The sequence below is a fragment of the Globicephala melas genome, chromosome 6 (genome assembly GCF_963455315.2).
Source record: "Globicephala melas chromosome 6, mGloMel1.2, whole genome shotgun sequence".
Taxonomy (NCBI): Eukaryota; Metazoa; Chordata; class Mammalia; order Artiodactyla; family Delphinidae; genus Globicephala; species Globicephala melas.
In genome coordinates, this window is record NC_083319.1 from 82110154 (window position 1) to 82125346 (window position 15193).

Sequence of the window (15193 nt, forward strand, 5' to 3'; positions counted from 1 at the left end):
ACCACTCACCAGCAAGTCATGTTACACCACACACCTCTAATTTCTCTCTCTCTTTGAGTCATTTCTAGGTAAATAAAAAGCACACGCAGTTCACAGATTAAAAAAAAATTTGCAAAGGTGGAACCTGAGTGAATGAAATGCGTGACTCACTGATTCAGTCTGCCCCCACCTCATTTTAGAGACCCCTGTGAACGAGGCTCTTATCAACCTGCCCACCTTCCTGCCGTAAAAGCTGTCAATGATGGACACTAGGCAGGCTAGGAAGCAACACCAGAGGAGCTGCTATGGCTGAAAACTGAAACAAAACTTTCCAATGGGCAGCTTTATGCCAGTGGCAGCAGGGTTGGGTGAGGCTGTGGGGAGCTTAGGGGCACTGGTGCATTGCTGGCATGCACCTTACCAGGTACCAGCAGGGAAAGCTGCAATCTGGCCAGCATGGGTTGAGTTTGAGCCCTTCCCTGTGATGGGGCTCCAGGAAGAAGCTTCCTTATCCCTCTATCCTAACTAGGGCCACAAGACCCAGCCACTTTGCAGGGCCACTGGTTGGTTCTGGCCAAAAACTGAGTTTTGGAACCAATTACCTGTTTTCTTTCACAACGATATACATTTCCTTGTCTCAGGAACCAAAAATACAATATGTGCGTGGGGTGCCAATGGAAAGAAAGGGCCCTTCTGGGTGGACAGATCTTGCCTAAGAAAATGTGGAGAGAAGGTGATGGAGGAGTAAGACGTGGAGCTCACCTTCTCCTCACAGATGTATCAAAAATACATCTACACGTGGAACAACTCCTACAGAACACCTACTGAACACTGGCAGAAGACCCCAGACTTCCAGAAAGGCAAGAAAGTCTCCATGTAACAGGGGTCTTGGTTCTGTGGCCAGGGGTCGAGCCTGAGCTTCTGAGGTGGGAAGAGCCAAGAGCAGGACACTGGACCACCAGAGAACTCCCGACCCCAGGGAATATCCATTGGGGAGAGCCCTCCCAGAGGTGTCCATCTCAACACCAAGACCTAGCTCCACTGAACGGCCAGCAAGCTCCAGTGCTGAACGCCTCATGCTAAACAACTAGCAAGACAGGAACACAACCCCACCCATTAGCAGAGAGGCTGCCTAAAATCATACTAAGTTCACAGACACCCCAAAACACACCAACTGATGCGGCCTTGCCCATCAGAGGGACAAGATCCAACTCCACCCACCAGAATGCAAGCACAAGTCCCCTCCACAAGGAAGCCTACACAAGCCACTGGACCATACTCACCCCACTGTGAGTGGACTTACCAGAAGCAAGAGGAACTATGACCCTGCAGCCTGCAGAAAGGAGACCCCCCCAAAAGTAAGTTAAACAAAATAAGAAGACAGAGAAATATGTTGCAGACGAAGGAGCAAGGTAAAAACCCACAAGACCAAATAAATGAAGAGGAAATAGGCAATCTAACTGAAAAAGAATTCAGACTAATGATAGTAAAGATGACCCAAAATCTTGGAAATAGAATGAAGAAAATACAAAAACAACACGTTTAACAAGGACCTAGAAGGACTAAAGAACAAACAGTAATGAACAACACAGTAACAAATTAAAAATACTCTAGAAGGAATCAATAGCAGAAAAACTGAGGCAGAAGAACGGATAAGTGAGCTGCAAGGTAGACAGAATGGTGGAAATAACTGCCACAGAGCAGAATTAAGAAAAAAGAATGAAAAGAACTGAGGACAGTCTCAGAGAGCTCTGGGACAGCACTAAATGCACCAACATTAGAATTTTAGGGGTCCCAGAAGAAGAAGAGAAAGGGTCTGAGAAAATATTTGAAGAGATTATAGTCAAAAACTTCCCTAACATGGGACAGGAAATAGTCAATCAAGTCCAGGAAGCACAGAGAGTCCCATACAGGAGAAACACACTGAGACACATATTAATCATACTAACAGAAATTAAATTCAAAGAAAAAATATTAAAAGCAGCAACAAATAACATACAAGGGAATCCCCATAAGGTTATGAGCTGATTATTCAACAGAAACTCTGCAGGCCAGAAGGTAGTGAAGGATATATTTAAATTGATGAAAGGGAAAAACCTACAACCAAGATTACTCTACCCAGCAAGGATCTCATTCAGATTTGACGGAGAAATTAAAACCTTTACAGACAAGTAAAAGCTGAGAGAGTTCAGCACCACTGAAGCAGCTTTACAACAAATGCTAAAGGAACTCCTCTAGGCACAAAACACAAGAGAAGAAAAGGACCTAAAAAAACAAACCCAAAACAATTAAGAAAATGGTAATAGGTACATACATATCAATAATTACCTTAAATTTAAATGCTCCAACCAAAAGACACAGACTGGCTGAATGGATATAAAAACAAGACCCATATATATGCTGTCTACAAGAGACCCACTTCAGACTTAGGGACACATACAGACTGAAAGTGAGGGGATGGAAAAAGATATTCCATGAAAATGGAAATCAAAAGAAAGCTGAAGTAGCACTACTCCTGTCAGATAAAATAGACTTTAAAATAAAGAATATTACAAGAGACAAAGAAGGGGACTCCCCTGGTGGCGCAGTGGTTAAGAATCTGCCTGCCAATGCAGGCAACACAGGTTCAAGCCCTGGTCCAGCAGGATTCCACATGCCGCAGAGCAACTAAGCTCGTGTGCCACGACTACTGAGCCTGCACTCTACAGCCCGCGAGCCACAACTACTGAGCCCACGTGCCACAACTACTGAAGCCTGTGGGCCTAGAGCCTGTGCTCTGCAACAAGAGAAGCCACCGCAATGAGAAGCCTGCATACCGCAACGAAGAGTAGCCCCCACTCGCCGCAACTAGAGAAAAGCCCATGCACAGCAACGAAGACCCAACTCAGCCATAAATAAGGAAATAATAAAAATAAAATGCTCCCAGTCTTTAAAAAAAAAGAGAGAGACAAGGACACTACATAATGATCAAGGGATCAATCAAAGAAGATATAACAATTATAAATATGCACCCAACATAGGAGCACCTCAATACATAAGGCAAATACTAACAGCCATAAAAGGGGAAATCGACAGTAACACAGTAATAGTGGGGGACTTTAACACCTCATTTACACCAATGGACAGATCATCCAGACATAAAGTTAATAAGGAAACACAGCTTGAAATGACACAGTAGACCAGATAGATTTAATTGATACTTATAGGACATTCCACCCAAAAGTGGCAGAATACACTTTCTTCTCAAGGGCACATGGGACATTCTCCAGGATAGATCACATCTTAGGTCACAAATCAAGCCTCAATAAATTTAAGAAAACTGAAATCATTTCAAGCATCTTTTCCGACCACAATGCTATGAGATTAGAAATCAATTACAGGGGAAAAAACTAAAAAATACAAACACATGGAGGCTAAACAATACACTATTAGGTAACCAAGAGATCACTGAAGAAATCAAAGAGGAAATCAAAAAATAACTAGAGACAAATGACAATGAAAACACAACAATCCAAAACCTATGGGATGCAGCAAAAGCAGTTCTAAGAGGGAAGTTTATAGCTATACAAGCCTACCTCAAGAAACAAGAAAAATCTCAAATAAACAATCTAACCTTACACCTAAAGGAACTAGAGAAAGAACAAAAACCCAAAGTCAGCAGAAGGAAAGAAATCATAAATATCAGAGCAGAAATAAATGAAATAAAAACAAAGAAAACAATAGCAAAGATCAATAAAACTAAAAGCTAAACAAAATTGATAAACCTTTAGCCAGACTCATCAAGAAAAAGAGGGAGAGGACTCAAATCAACAAAATTAGAAATGAAAAAGGAGAAGTTACAGTGGACACTGCAGAAATACAAAGGATCATAAGAGACTACTACAAGCAACTATATGCCAATAAATTGGACAACCTGGAAGAAATGGACAAATTGTTAGAAACGTATAACCTTCCAAGACTGAACCAGGAAGAAATAGAAAATATAATTACCAATCACATGTAATGAAATTGAAACTGTAATTTAAAATCTTCCAACAAACAAAAGTCCAGGACCAGATGGCTTCACAGGCAAATTCTATCAAACATTAGAGAAGAGCTAACACCCATCCTTCTCAAACTCTTCCAAAACATTGCAGAGAAAGGAACACTACCAAGCTCATTCCACAAGGCCACCATCACCCTGATACCAAAACCAGACAAAGATATCACAAAAAAACAAAACTACAGACCAATATCACTGATGAACATACACGCAAAAATCCTCAACAAAATACTAGCAAACAGAATCCAAAAACGCATTAGAAGGATGATACAGCACTATCAAGTGGGATTTATCCCAGGGATGCAAGGATTCTTTAATATACACAAATCAGTCGGTGTCATACACCATGTTAACAAATTAAAGAATAAAAAACCATATGATCATCTCAATAGATGCAGAAAAAGCTTTTGAGAAAATTCAACACCCATTTATGAGAAAAGCTCTCCAGAAGATGGGCATAGAGGAACCTAACTCAACATAATAAAGGCCATACATGACAAACCTACCGCAAACATCATTCTCAATGTTGAAAAACTGAAAGCACTTCCTCTAAGATCAGGAAGAAGACAAGGATGTCCACTCTCACCACTATTATTCAACATAGTTTTGGAAGTCCTAGCCACGACAATCAGAGAAGAAAAAGAAATAAAAAGAATAAACATTGGAAAAGAAGTAAAACTGTCACTGTTTGTAGACATCATACCATACATAAAAAATCCTAAGGATGCCACCAGAAAACTACTAGAGCTAAATCAATGAATTTGGTAAAGTTTCAAGGTACAAAGTTAATGCACAGAAATCTCTTGCATTCCTATACACTAACAATGAAAAAACTGAAAGAGAAATTAAGGAAACAATCCCATTCACCTTTGCAACAAAAAGAATAAAATACCTAGGAATAAACCTACCTAAGGAGGTAAAAGACCTGTCCTCAGAAATCTACAAGACACCGATAAAAGAAATCAAAGATGACACAAAAAGATGAAGAGATATACCATGTTCTTGGATTGGAAGAATCAATATTGTGAAAATGACTATACTACCTAAAGCAATCTACAGATTCAGTGCAATCCCTATCAAATTACCATTGGCATTTTTCACAGAACTAGAACAAAAAAATCTTAAAATTTGTACGGAGGGACAAAAGACCTCGAATAGCCAAAGCAATCTTGAAAACGAAAAATGGAGCTGGAAGAAGTCAGGCTCCCTGACTTCACACTATACTACAAAGCTACAGTAATCAAGACAGTATGGTACTGGCACAAAAACAGAAATACAGATCAATGGTACAGGATAGAAGGCCCAGAGTTAAACCCACACATCTATGGTCACCTTATCTTTGATAAAGGAGGCAAGACTATACAATGGAGAAAAGACAGCCTCTTCAATAAGTGGTGCTGGGAAAACTGGACAGCTACATGTAAAAGAATGAGATTAGAACACTCCCTAACACCATACACAAAAATAAACTCAAAATGGATTAAAGACATAAATGTAAGACTGGACACTATAAAACTCTTAGAGGAAAACACAGGAAAGACACTCTGACGTAAATCACAGCAAGATCTTGACCCACCTTCTAGAGTAATGAAAATAAAAACAAACACATGGGACCTAATGAAACTTAAAAGCTTTTGCACAGCAAAGGAAACCATAAACAAGACAAAAAGTCAACCCTCAGGATGGGAGAAAATATTTGCAAACAAAGCAGTGGACAAGGGATTAATCTCCAAAATATACAAACAGCTCACAGGACTCAGTATCAAAAAAACAAACAACCCAGTCAAAAAATGGGCCAAAGACCTAAATAGACATTTCTCCAAAGAAGACATACAGATGGCCAACAAACACATGAAAAGCTGCTCAACATCACTAATTATTAGAGAAATGCAAATCAAAACTACAGTGAGGTATCACCTCACACTGGTCACAATGGCCATCTTCAAAAAATCTACAAACAATAAATGTAGGAGTGGGTGTGAAGAAAAGGGAACCCTCTTGCACTGTTGGTGGGAATGTAAACTGATACAGCCACTACTGAGAACAGTATGGAGGTTCCTTAAAAAACTAAAAGTGTAATTACCATATGACCCAGCAATCCCACTACTGGGCATATACCTGAGAAACCTATAATTCAAAAAGACACATGCACCCCAATGTTCATTGCAGCACTATTTACAATAGCCAGGTCATGGAAGCAACCTAAATGTCCATCAACAGATGAATGGATAAAGAAGATGTGGTACATATGTACAATGGAATATTACTCAGCCATAAAAAGGAACGAAATTGGGTCATTTGTAGAGAGGTGGATGGACCTAGAGACTGTCATACAGAGTGAAGTAAGTCAGAAAGAGAAAAACAGATATTGTATATTAATGCATATATGTGAAATCTAGAAAAATGGTACAGATGAACCGGTTTGCAAGGCAGAAATAGACACATGCATAGAGAACAAACGTATGGACACCAGTGGGGGGAAGGGGGGGTGGGATGAATTGGGAGATTGGGATTGACATATATATGCTAATATGTATAAAATAGATAACTAATGAGAACCTGCCTTATATCATAGGGAACTCTACTTAATGCTCTGTGGTGACCTAAATGGGAAGGAAATCCAAAAAAAGAGGGGATATATGTATACATATAGCTGATTCAGTTCACTGTACAGCAGAAACAGCATTGTAAAGCAACTATACCCAATTAAAAAAAAAAATGTGGAGCCCTGGATTTTTGTCGCTGCCAGACTATTTGGGGCACCTCCTGCCTGGCTTTGGTTTACATCAACATTCATATTCAGGATCTAGGCCCTTAAGTTGTCCAGGCAATATACTCTGGCTGGACGAGAGTCCCCCAGGTGTACAGAAAGGACTCAATCATTTCAGTGTACTCAGTAAGTACTGGGTACTGTGATGGGCACTCTGGAGGGTTTGAGGACCCGCAACACAAAGCTCTGGCTCTCAGGGGGCCTAAATTGGGGTGGAAAGAGAGGGCATCTCATATCCTCTGGTACCAGCTAGAGTTCTCAGTGAAGGCAGTTCTTCACAAGAATTAATTTTCAAATATCCTGCTGGACTTCCATGTAGGACCAAATGAAAAAGAGTGTTTATAATTATAGGACATTGAATCTAACTATTTTATACATAAATAAAAGCTTCGTGGGGTTTTTTTGCAGTTTTAATATACACTGGAATTTCCAAGAATGCAATAAAGGGACAATTGGATTCTATTTTTAACTTTACCAAGAATTGTTTACCATTTCAGAAAATCACAGTGAACTTGTCAAATACAACAACCTACATCCACCTGCATTTGTAATTTTTCATTCTCAGTGATCCGATGGCAAAGCATCAAACTAACTCTATTGTGCTCTTCTAGTGTAGCCATGTCCAAGCATCACATATTGAAACCCATCAGTTTATTACGTTACTTTCCTTTTATTTCCTCCTTTCAGAGTTAAAGTATCATATTATTTGCTTAGGCAAGTTTTATTCGGAGTTAATTTCACTTCATGATGGTAAAGGGAGCATTAGAAAATATTTATTTAAAAAACAAACAAGAAAAGGAGTCTGGTGGGGCTGAGAATCAGGGCTCTAATCTTCCCAAGAATGGCCGCAGGGAGGCCAAGGTGTGGACCAGTACTGCCCTCTGGTGGCCATGGGGGACATAGCAAGCACAAACTGCTCTCCCACCCCTGAGAATCCCTGTCACTGAGGGTCAGTTCCTGGGTCAGGGGCGGTGGAACGCTGCTCACCCAGCCCTGACCACACCCCTGCCCAGCCACTATGACCTGGGAAGAAGGGGCAGGCGGGAAGACGTTTGCAGTGGTTCAAAAACAGAAGCCAACCAAAGAGTTCCTCAGTCCTGCAAATACCACTTACCACTCCCTGTGGCAGCACTCCCTCCACTTTGCCTCTCTCCATTCCCCACCACTGGAGGAAGTTCAGGTTAAACATTTCCCTCTCCTATAAAATGGGGTCACCACCTGCCTCATAATGTTGTAGGAACTGATATAACACATGTGATATAACACATGCAAAGTGCTGAGGCCAAAACCATGGAAAATGGAAACTCCATGCTTTATCTAAAAAGGACAGCCACTACTCATTGCCAGACGATGAGGAACACACCTGCATTAAACAAGTTGGGTTCATTGCTCACTGCATAAGGGAGAACACACACCTTTAGAATCGTGAGGGGAAATCTCTGTAGGATGCTACAAAGGACTTACGATTTGGACAAGTTAGGTGATTTGGGGGAGGGTTCAAAGAAGCAGGGCTCTCTCTAAATGGATGCTGTGAGGAAGTGCAGGATGATTGGCTATCTCCGTAATGTGAGAGGCATGAAGTGAGGCTAAAACTATCATTCTTAAAGAAGTACATTAGCCAGGACAGGGAGACAGAATATTTAGTCTTTTTTTTTTCTGGGCCATGCCATGCGGCTTGTGGGATCTTAGTTCCCCAGCCAGGGAATGAACCAGGCCTTTGGCAGTGAAAAGCGCGGAGTGCTAACCACTGGACTGCCAAGGAATTCCCAATATTTGGTCATTTTTGTGGTTTAGACAATGTTCATGTTTTTCTCTTCGTTCAGGCAGAATTACAGAATGGTCTTTTGTCTTGACCACGGTCACGGAGCAGTATTGTAGGTGTTCTGTGAAATTGTCTATTTTTAGCAGGAGAGGCCTACCTTTTAGTACTAGGCCAGCTCCTGGATGACAGGCACCGCTTTTCCTTCATCATCAGAGATCCTTGTCATTAAGGTTTTTTATGCCTTGATCTGAAATAGTTGAGGACATATAACTTATAACATTTATCTTTACAATAAGCAAAGAGCTCAGAGGGTTTAACTTGAATTTCCCTTCTCAAGAAATGAGAATTCGGTAGGTTTTCCACCTTCAGTAAGGGCAAGATTGTGGTAGTCGGTTATACCCTGAGGTCAGAGGGCTGAATGACAGGGAGCTAGTGGATTAATCTCCCAGAACACATACCTTCCCCTTCCGTAACTAGGGCTCTAGTGGTTAGGGTATGCAAAGCTGGAAGACCTTGAGAAGTTCTCTCATTCCCACCTAGCAAACACATTTGTCCAAGGAACACCCAGGGCCTCTAAAAATGTCTGTTCCTGATTTAGCATGTATCAATATTTCATTCCTTTCTATTGCTAAATAGTATTCTCATTGTATGCATATACCACATTTTATTTATCCATTCATCAGTTCATAGATATTTGGGCCAAATGCTAACTCCATGGTTTAACCTTTTAAGAAGCGGAACTCTTTTCCAAGTAGTAGCTGCACCATTTTACATTCTCACCAGCAATCCTAGTCAACACATGTTATTCTGTCTTCGTGATTATAGCCATCCTAATGGGATAGGAAGTGGCATCTCATTAAAGTTTTGATTTGCATGTCACTAATCTTTTCATGTGCTTATTGGCCATTTGCTTATCTTCTTTGCAGAAATATCCATTCTAATCCTTTGTCCATTTTTTAATTGGATTGTCTTTTTTATTGTTGAGTTTTAAGAGTTCTTTCTATAACCTGGATACCAGATTCTTATCAAATATATGATCTGCAAATATTTTCATCCATTCCGTGGGTTGTCTTTTCCACTTGACCAACTTTTTCTAACCTTAACTAAAAAAAAACTTTACGGCTTCCCTGGTGGCGCAGTGGTTGAGAGTCCGTCTGCCAATGCAGGGGACACGGGTTCGTGCCCCGGTCTGGGAAGATCCCACATGCCACGGAGCGGCTGGGCCCATAAGCCATGGCCGCTGAGGCTGCACGTCCGGAGCCTGTGCTCTGCAACGGGAGAGGCCACAACAGTGAGATGCCCGCATACCGCAAAAAAAAAAAAAAACTTTATTGCTAAAAATGCTAACCATCATCTGAGCCCTCAGCTAGTTGTAATCTTTTTGCAGTAGTAACATCACAGATCACTGATCACCAGGACACATGTAATAATAAAAAATAAGTTTGAGATATTGTGAGGATTAGCAAAATGTGACACAGAGACACGAAGGGAGCAAACGCTGTTGGAATAACAACCTTGATGGACTTGATGCAGGGTTGCCACAAACCTTCAATTTGTTTTAAAAAAAAAGAAAAGCAATAAAGTGAAGCACAATAAAACAAGGTCTGCCTGCACTGGACAGCAACCATGTGGCAGGCAATGGAGCTCCAAGTGTGGACAGTGCTCATCCTTTGCTCTCAAGTCTCTTGGGGGAGGTGGCACAGGGTTGCTATATAGGATGTAGGTGCTGACTCAAGGGACAGAACATGCAGTGGGACCCGAGAGACAGAACTTGCCCAGAGACGCTGACCCTGAAGCTGATTCTTAAAGAATGAGTCAGAGTTTGCCAGACACAAAAGAGTCAAGTGGAAACAAAGAGTCGTGATGTGTCCAAGAAGTGGCCTGTAATTAGTTTGATGAGCCTGCAACACAGCGTGTATGCGGGGGCTTCTGGGAAGTGAGGGAGCTGGGGCGGGATTAACGAAGTGCTTGGATATCAAGTCAAGAAGTCTGGATTTCATCCTGTAGAGGAAGTGAGTGAAAGATTGTCCTTAGGGAAGTGATGTGATCAAATGTGCATTTTAGGCAACTCCAATGAGAAGTGTTTGAGTTTCACCTTATAAAAAGCTTCTAGGTGCCCCTCACACTTACACAGCTGCCAAGTATTAATCCCCTACTGTGTGCCTAGGCATGCCCAGATACCTTTCTTTTTCCCCTATACTCTTTATCCCTTTCTCTCTACTGGCTCTTAGTCTGCCTCATCCCATGCCAAGTTTGTAAACAATGTTATAAATAAAATAATGATACTAAGACATTAAGGTGAGAATATTGCCATCGCTGTAAAGCCAGGCAACCTTGGAAAGAGCCGTTTCAGTTGAGGGACAGGAGCAGTGGTCAGGAATTGATTGGCACGTGAGGAAGGTAAAGTGGGGAATAGAGATGCTCTGTCTGGGAAGCTTACAGTGAAAGGAAGGAGTTAAGCACTGAAGATTGTAAGAAGTGTGTGATCTCCCAGGGAGCCTGGGAGGAGAGAGCCTGAAGGCACAAGAAAGTTGGTGCGTGGATTTGTTTCAAGAGGGGAAAGAGGAGGTAGAGGAGGGATGGATGGAAAGGTCTTTTCCACTGTCAAAGGAGGATGACTGAAGGCCAAATGTAGATTGTCTGTGGCGTGGGGCAAGTTGGGGAAGGCTTACTTTACTGCCTGCCTTCGATTTTTCCAGTGAAGATCTACTGAGAATGGAGAAGAGGCTGGTGAGAAAGGAATCTGAAGGGAATGGGCAAGGTTTGAAGGAGTGTTTGTGTGGGAAGGAGTGGGACATGTTGAGAAGGATGATCACCAACGCCCTGTGGGGGCCCAGCGAGGTTGGGGACCACAGGCAGGATGGGGCCCCACACAGCAAGGCTGGGAAACTTCCTTCAGCATCCTCAGGAGACCGGCGTGGGAAAAGAGAAGGTCTGAGTGGAGGTTGAGGTTTGGTTGTGTGGGTCAGAGGAGATGAAGGGTGTGAGGAAAGTATGGGGACATGATAGATAACAGCATCCAGTCCGTTTAGGAAGAGATGCTTAACAGGGAGGGAACTGGAAGACAAGAGATAGAGGAGGCGACTGTGAGAACTGAAAGGTTGTGATCGGAAGTGAGGCTGAAAGAAAGCTGACCATTTCAGACCCAGGGCAACAGGTGTGGGCTCAAATCCAAGGGATAGCTGTTAATGTGGGTAGAGAGCTGACTCGATCAACTTTTTTTTTTTTTTTTTTTTTGCGGTACGCGGGCCTCTAACTGTTGTGGCCTCTCCCGTTGCGGAGCACAGGCTCCGGACGCGCAGGCTCAGCGGCCATGGCTCACGGGCTCGGCCGCTCCGCGGCATGTGGGATCTTCCCGGTCCGGGGCACGAACCCGTGTCCCCTGCATCGGCAGGCGGACTCTCAACCACTGCGCCACCAGGGAAGCCCTTGATCAACTTTTAAGCACAAAAATTTTTAAGTCTGATGAAGTCCAACTTATTTATCATTGGCTGCTTGTACTTTTGGTGTCATATCTAAGAAACCACTGCCTAGACCAAGGTCACAAAGATTCACACTATGTTTTCTTCTAGCTTCTAAGAGTTTTACAGTTTTAGCTAACTTTTATGTCTTAGATACATTCAGAGTTAGTTTTTCAATCAGAATATGCAATGTAATAAGATCCCAGGATCTCTATGCACAATGAAGGTGAGAAGCATTGCTTTAAATTACTAATAAATTCCTTTTTTTTTTTCTTTTTTGGCTGGAGCATATGGTAGTTTTTAAAAATTTTTTTTGAATTTTATTTTTTTATACAGCAGGTTCTTACTAGTCATCAGTTTTATACACATCAGTGTATACACGTCAATCCCAATCGCCCAATTCATCACACCCCCACCCCCCACCTAATAAATTCTTATTTCCTTTAAATCAGTGGTTCCAACACTGGCCTTACAATCACTTCAGAAGCTTTTAAAAATTCCTGAGCCTTACAGATATAACAATTCCACTTAGTCTGAGGTGGGCTTATTTCTTAATCTTTTTAGTTGACTCTGATGTGAAGCCAAGGTTGAGAACTACCACCTCCTCTTTGCAGATTAACATCTTCTGCATCCCTCAACTATCTCCTCAATTTCTTGAGGATGTCCACTAAGCTATCTCCATCCACATGCCTCACCGTCTAAATCAATGTTTCGCGTCTTTCTCACTTGAAAAGAAATCCTTAATGAACACATACTTTCTGTATAGATTTCACCCACATGCCATTGCTAGGCTGGTTTGCACCCACTGCCTGCTTTACATCTGATGCTGGGACCTACAACAGTGCCACATTAAGACTGCGATCAGTGTTCACAGTTTGTACATGAGACTAAGTTCAGTGCCTGAATATGACACATATCACACTTCGATCAAGAGACTACAAGATGGAGGTCATACTGGGTGATAGTGGAAATAGGGATGAGAAGAGGAAATGAAGAACTTCTAAGACTGTTTTGGGAAAACCAAGACTGGCCAAGAGTATGGTCTACAGCCGACTACATTTTAACATCTAGCCATCACGTTCTCTTTGAGGCATTATTCATCTTTTTTACTTGAAAGATCGGGATGAAAATGGGTAAAAAAAACACTCCTATATTCTCTTTGCAAATCCAGAACCACAGGACCAATTCAAATGGATCAATGACCTGTACATAAGAGCTAAATCCATAAAATTCTTGGAAGAAAACAGGGGAAAAATCTTTATGACCTTGGATTTGGCAATGAATTCTTAAATATGGCACCAAAACCACAAGCAACAAAAGAAAAAAACAGACAAATTTGACTTCATCAAAATGTAAAACTTTTGTGCAAAGAACGTTATCAAGAAAGTGAAAAAACAACCTGCAACTGAAAGGGTTTAATATCTAGCATATATAAAGAACTCCTACTACTCAACAATATTTTCAGAGGGCAAAGGACTTGAAAAGACCTTTCTCCAAAGAAGACATACAAACAGCCAATAAGGCACAAGAAAAGATGCTCATCATCAAGTTATTAAGGAAATGCAAATCAAAACCACAATTGGATAACCATCCAACACTTAGTAGAATGGCTGAAGTTTAAAACCAAGAAAAGCAGAAAATGAGAAGTGCTACCAAGGAGACAGAAAAAATTGGAACCCGTACCTTGCTGATGGGAATGTAAAATGGTTCAGCTGTTGTGGAAAACAGGCAGTTCATCAAAAAGTTAAAAATATTTATAATTACCATATGACCCAACAATTCCACTCTAGGTATATATCCAAATGAATTAAAAACAGACTCAAATACTAGTATTATAGCATTATTCATATCTAAATGATGTTAAGTGTCCATCAACACGTAAGTGAATAAAATGTGGTATGTCCATACAATGGAATATTATTCAGCCATGAAAGGGAACAAAGTGTTGATACATGCTACAACATTAAATGAACCCTGAAAACATGGTAAGAAGCCTGACACAAAAGGCCACATAGAGGGACACCTCATTTTATCGTGCTTTACTGCACTTCTAAAATACTTTTACAAAATGAAGATTTGTGGCAACCCTGTGTTGAGCAAGTTTTCCAGGGCCATTTTTCCAAAAGCATTTGTTCACTTCATATCTCTGTGTCACATTTTGGTTAATTCTTGAAATATTTCAAATTTTTTCAGTATTACTATATTTGTATGGTGATCTGTGATCAGTGGTCTTTGATGTTACTCTTATAACTGCAGATGTGGTGGAAATAGCAAGAGTACTAGAATTAGAAGTGGAGTCTGAAGATGTGACTGAATGGCTACAAACTCCTAATAAAACTTTAACGAATAAGTAGTTGCTTTTTATGGATAAGCAAAGAAAGTGATTTCTTGAGATGAAATCTATATAGTCTTGGTGAAGAAGCTGTGAAGATTGTTGAAATGACAATAAAGGGTTTAGAATGTCACATATTAACTAATATAAAGCAGTGGCAGGGTTTGCGAGGACTGATTCCAATTTTGAAAGAAGTTCGACTGTGGGTAAAATGCTATCAAACAGCACTGCATGCTACCAAAAAAGCACTTGTGAAAGGAAGAGTCAATCAATGGGGCAAACTTTATTGTTGTCTTATTTTAAGAAACCTCCACAGCCACCCCACAACCTTCAGCAGCCACCACCCTATTCAGTCAACAGCCACAAACATCGAGACAAGACCCTCCACCATAAAAAAAGATTATGACTCACTGAAGGTGCAGATGATTAGCATTTTTTAGCAATATTTTAATTAAGGTATATACATTGTTTTTTAGACATAATACTAGTGCACACTAATAGACTACAGTATAGTGTAAGCATGACTTTTATATGCACCAGAAAACCAAACACTGTGTGACTCGCTTTATCGTGATATTAGCTTTACTAAAGGGGTCTGGAACTGAACCCACACTATCTCCTGTATTATATAAGTATGCCTGTATTATATAATTACATTTATATGAAACATCCAAAATTGGTAAACGCACAGACGACAGAAAGCAGACTAGTGGTTGCCCGGGGCTGGGGTAAGGGGGGAATGGTGAGTGACTGCTTAATGGCTATAGGGTTTCCTCTTGGGGTGATGAAGAAGTTCTGGATGATTGTGACAGTTACACAACACTGTGAATGTATTTAAATACCACTG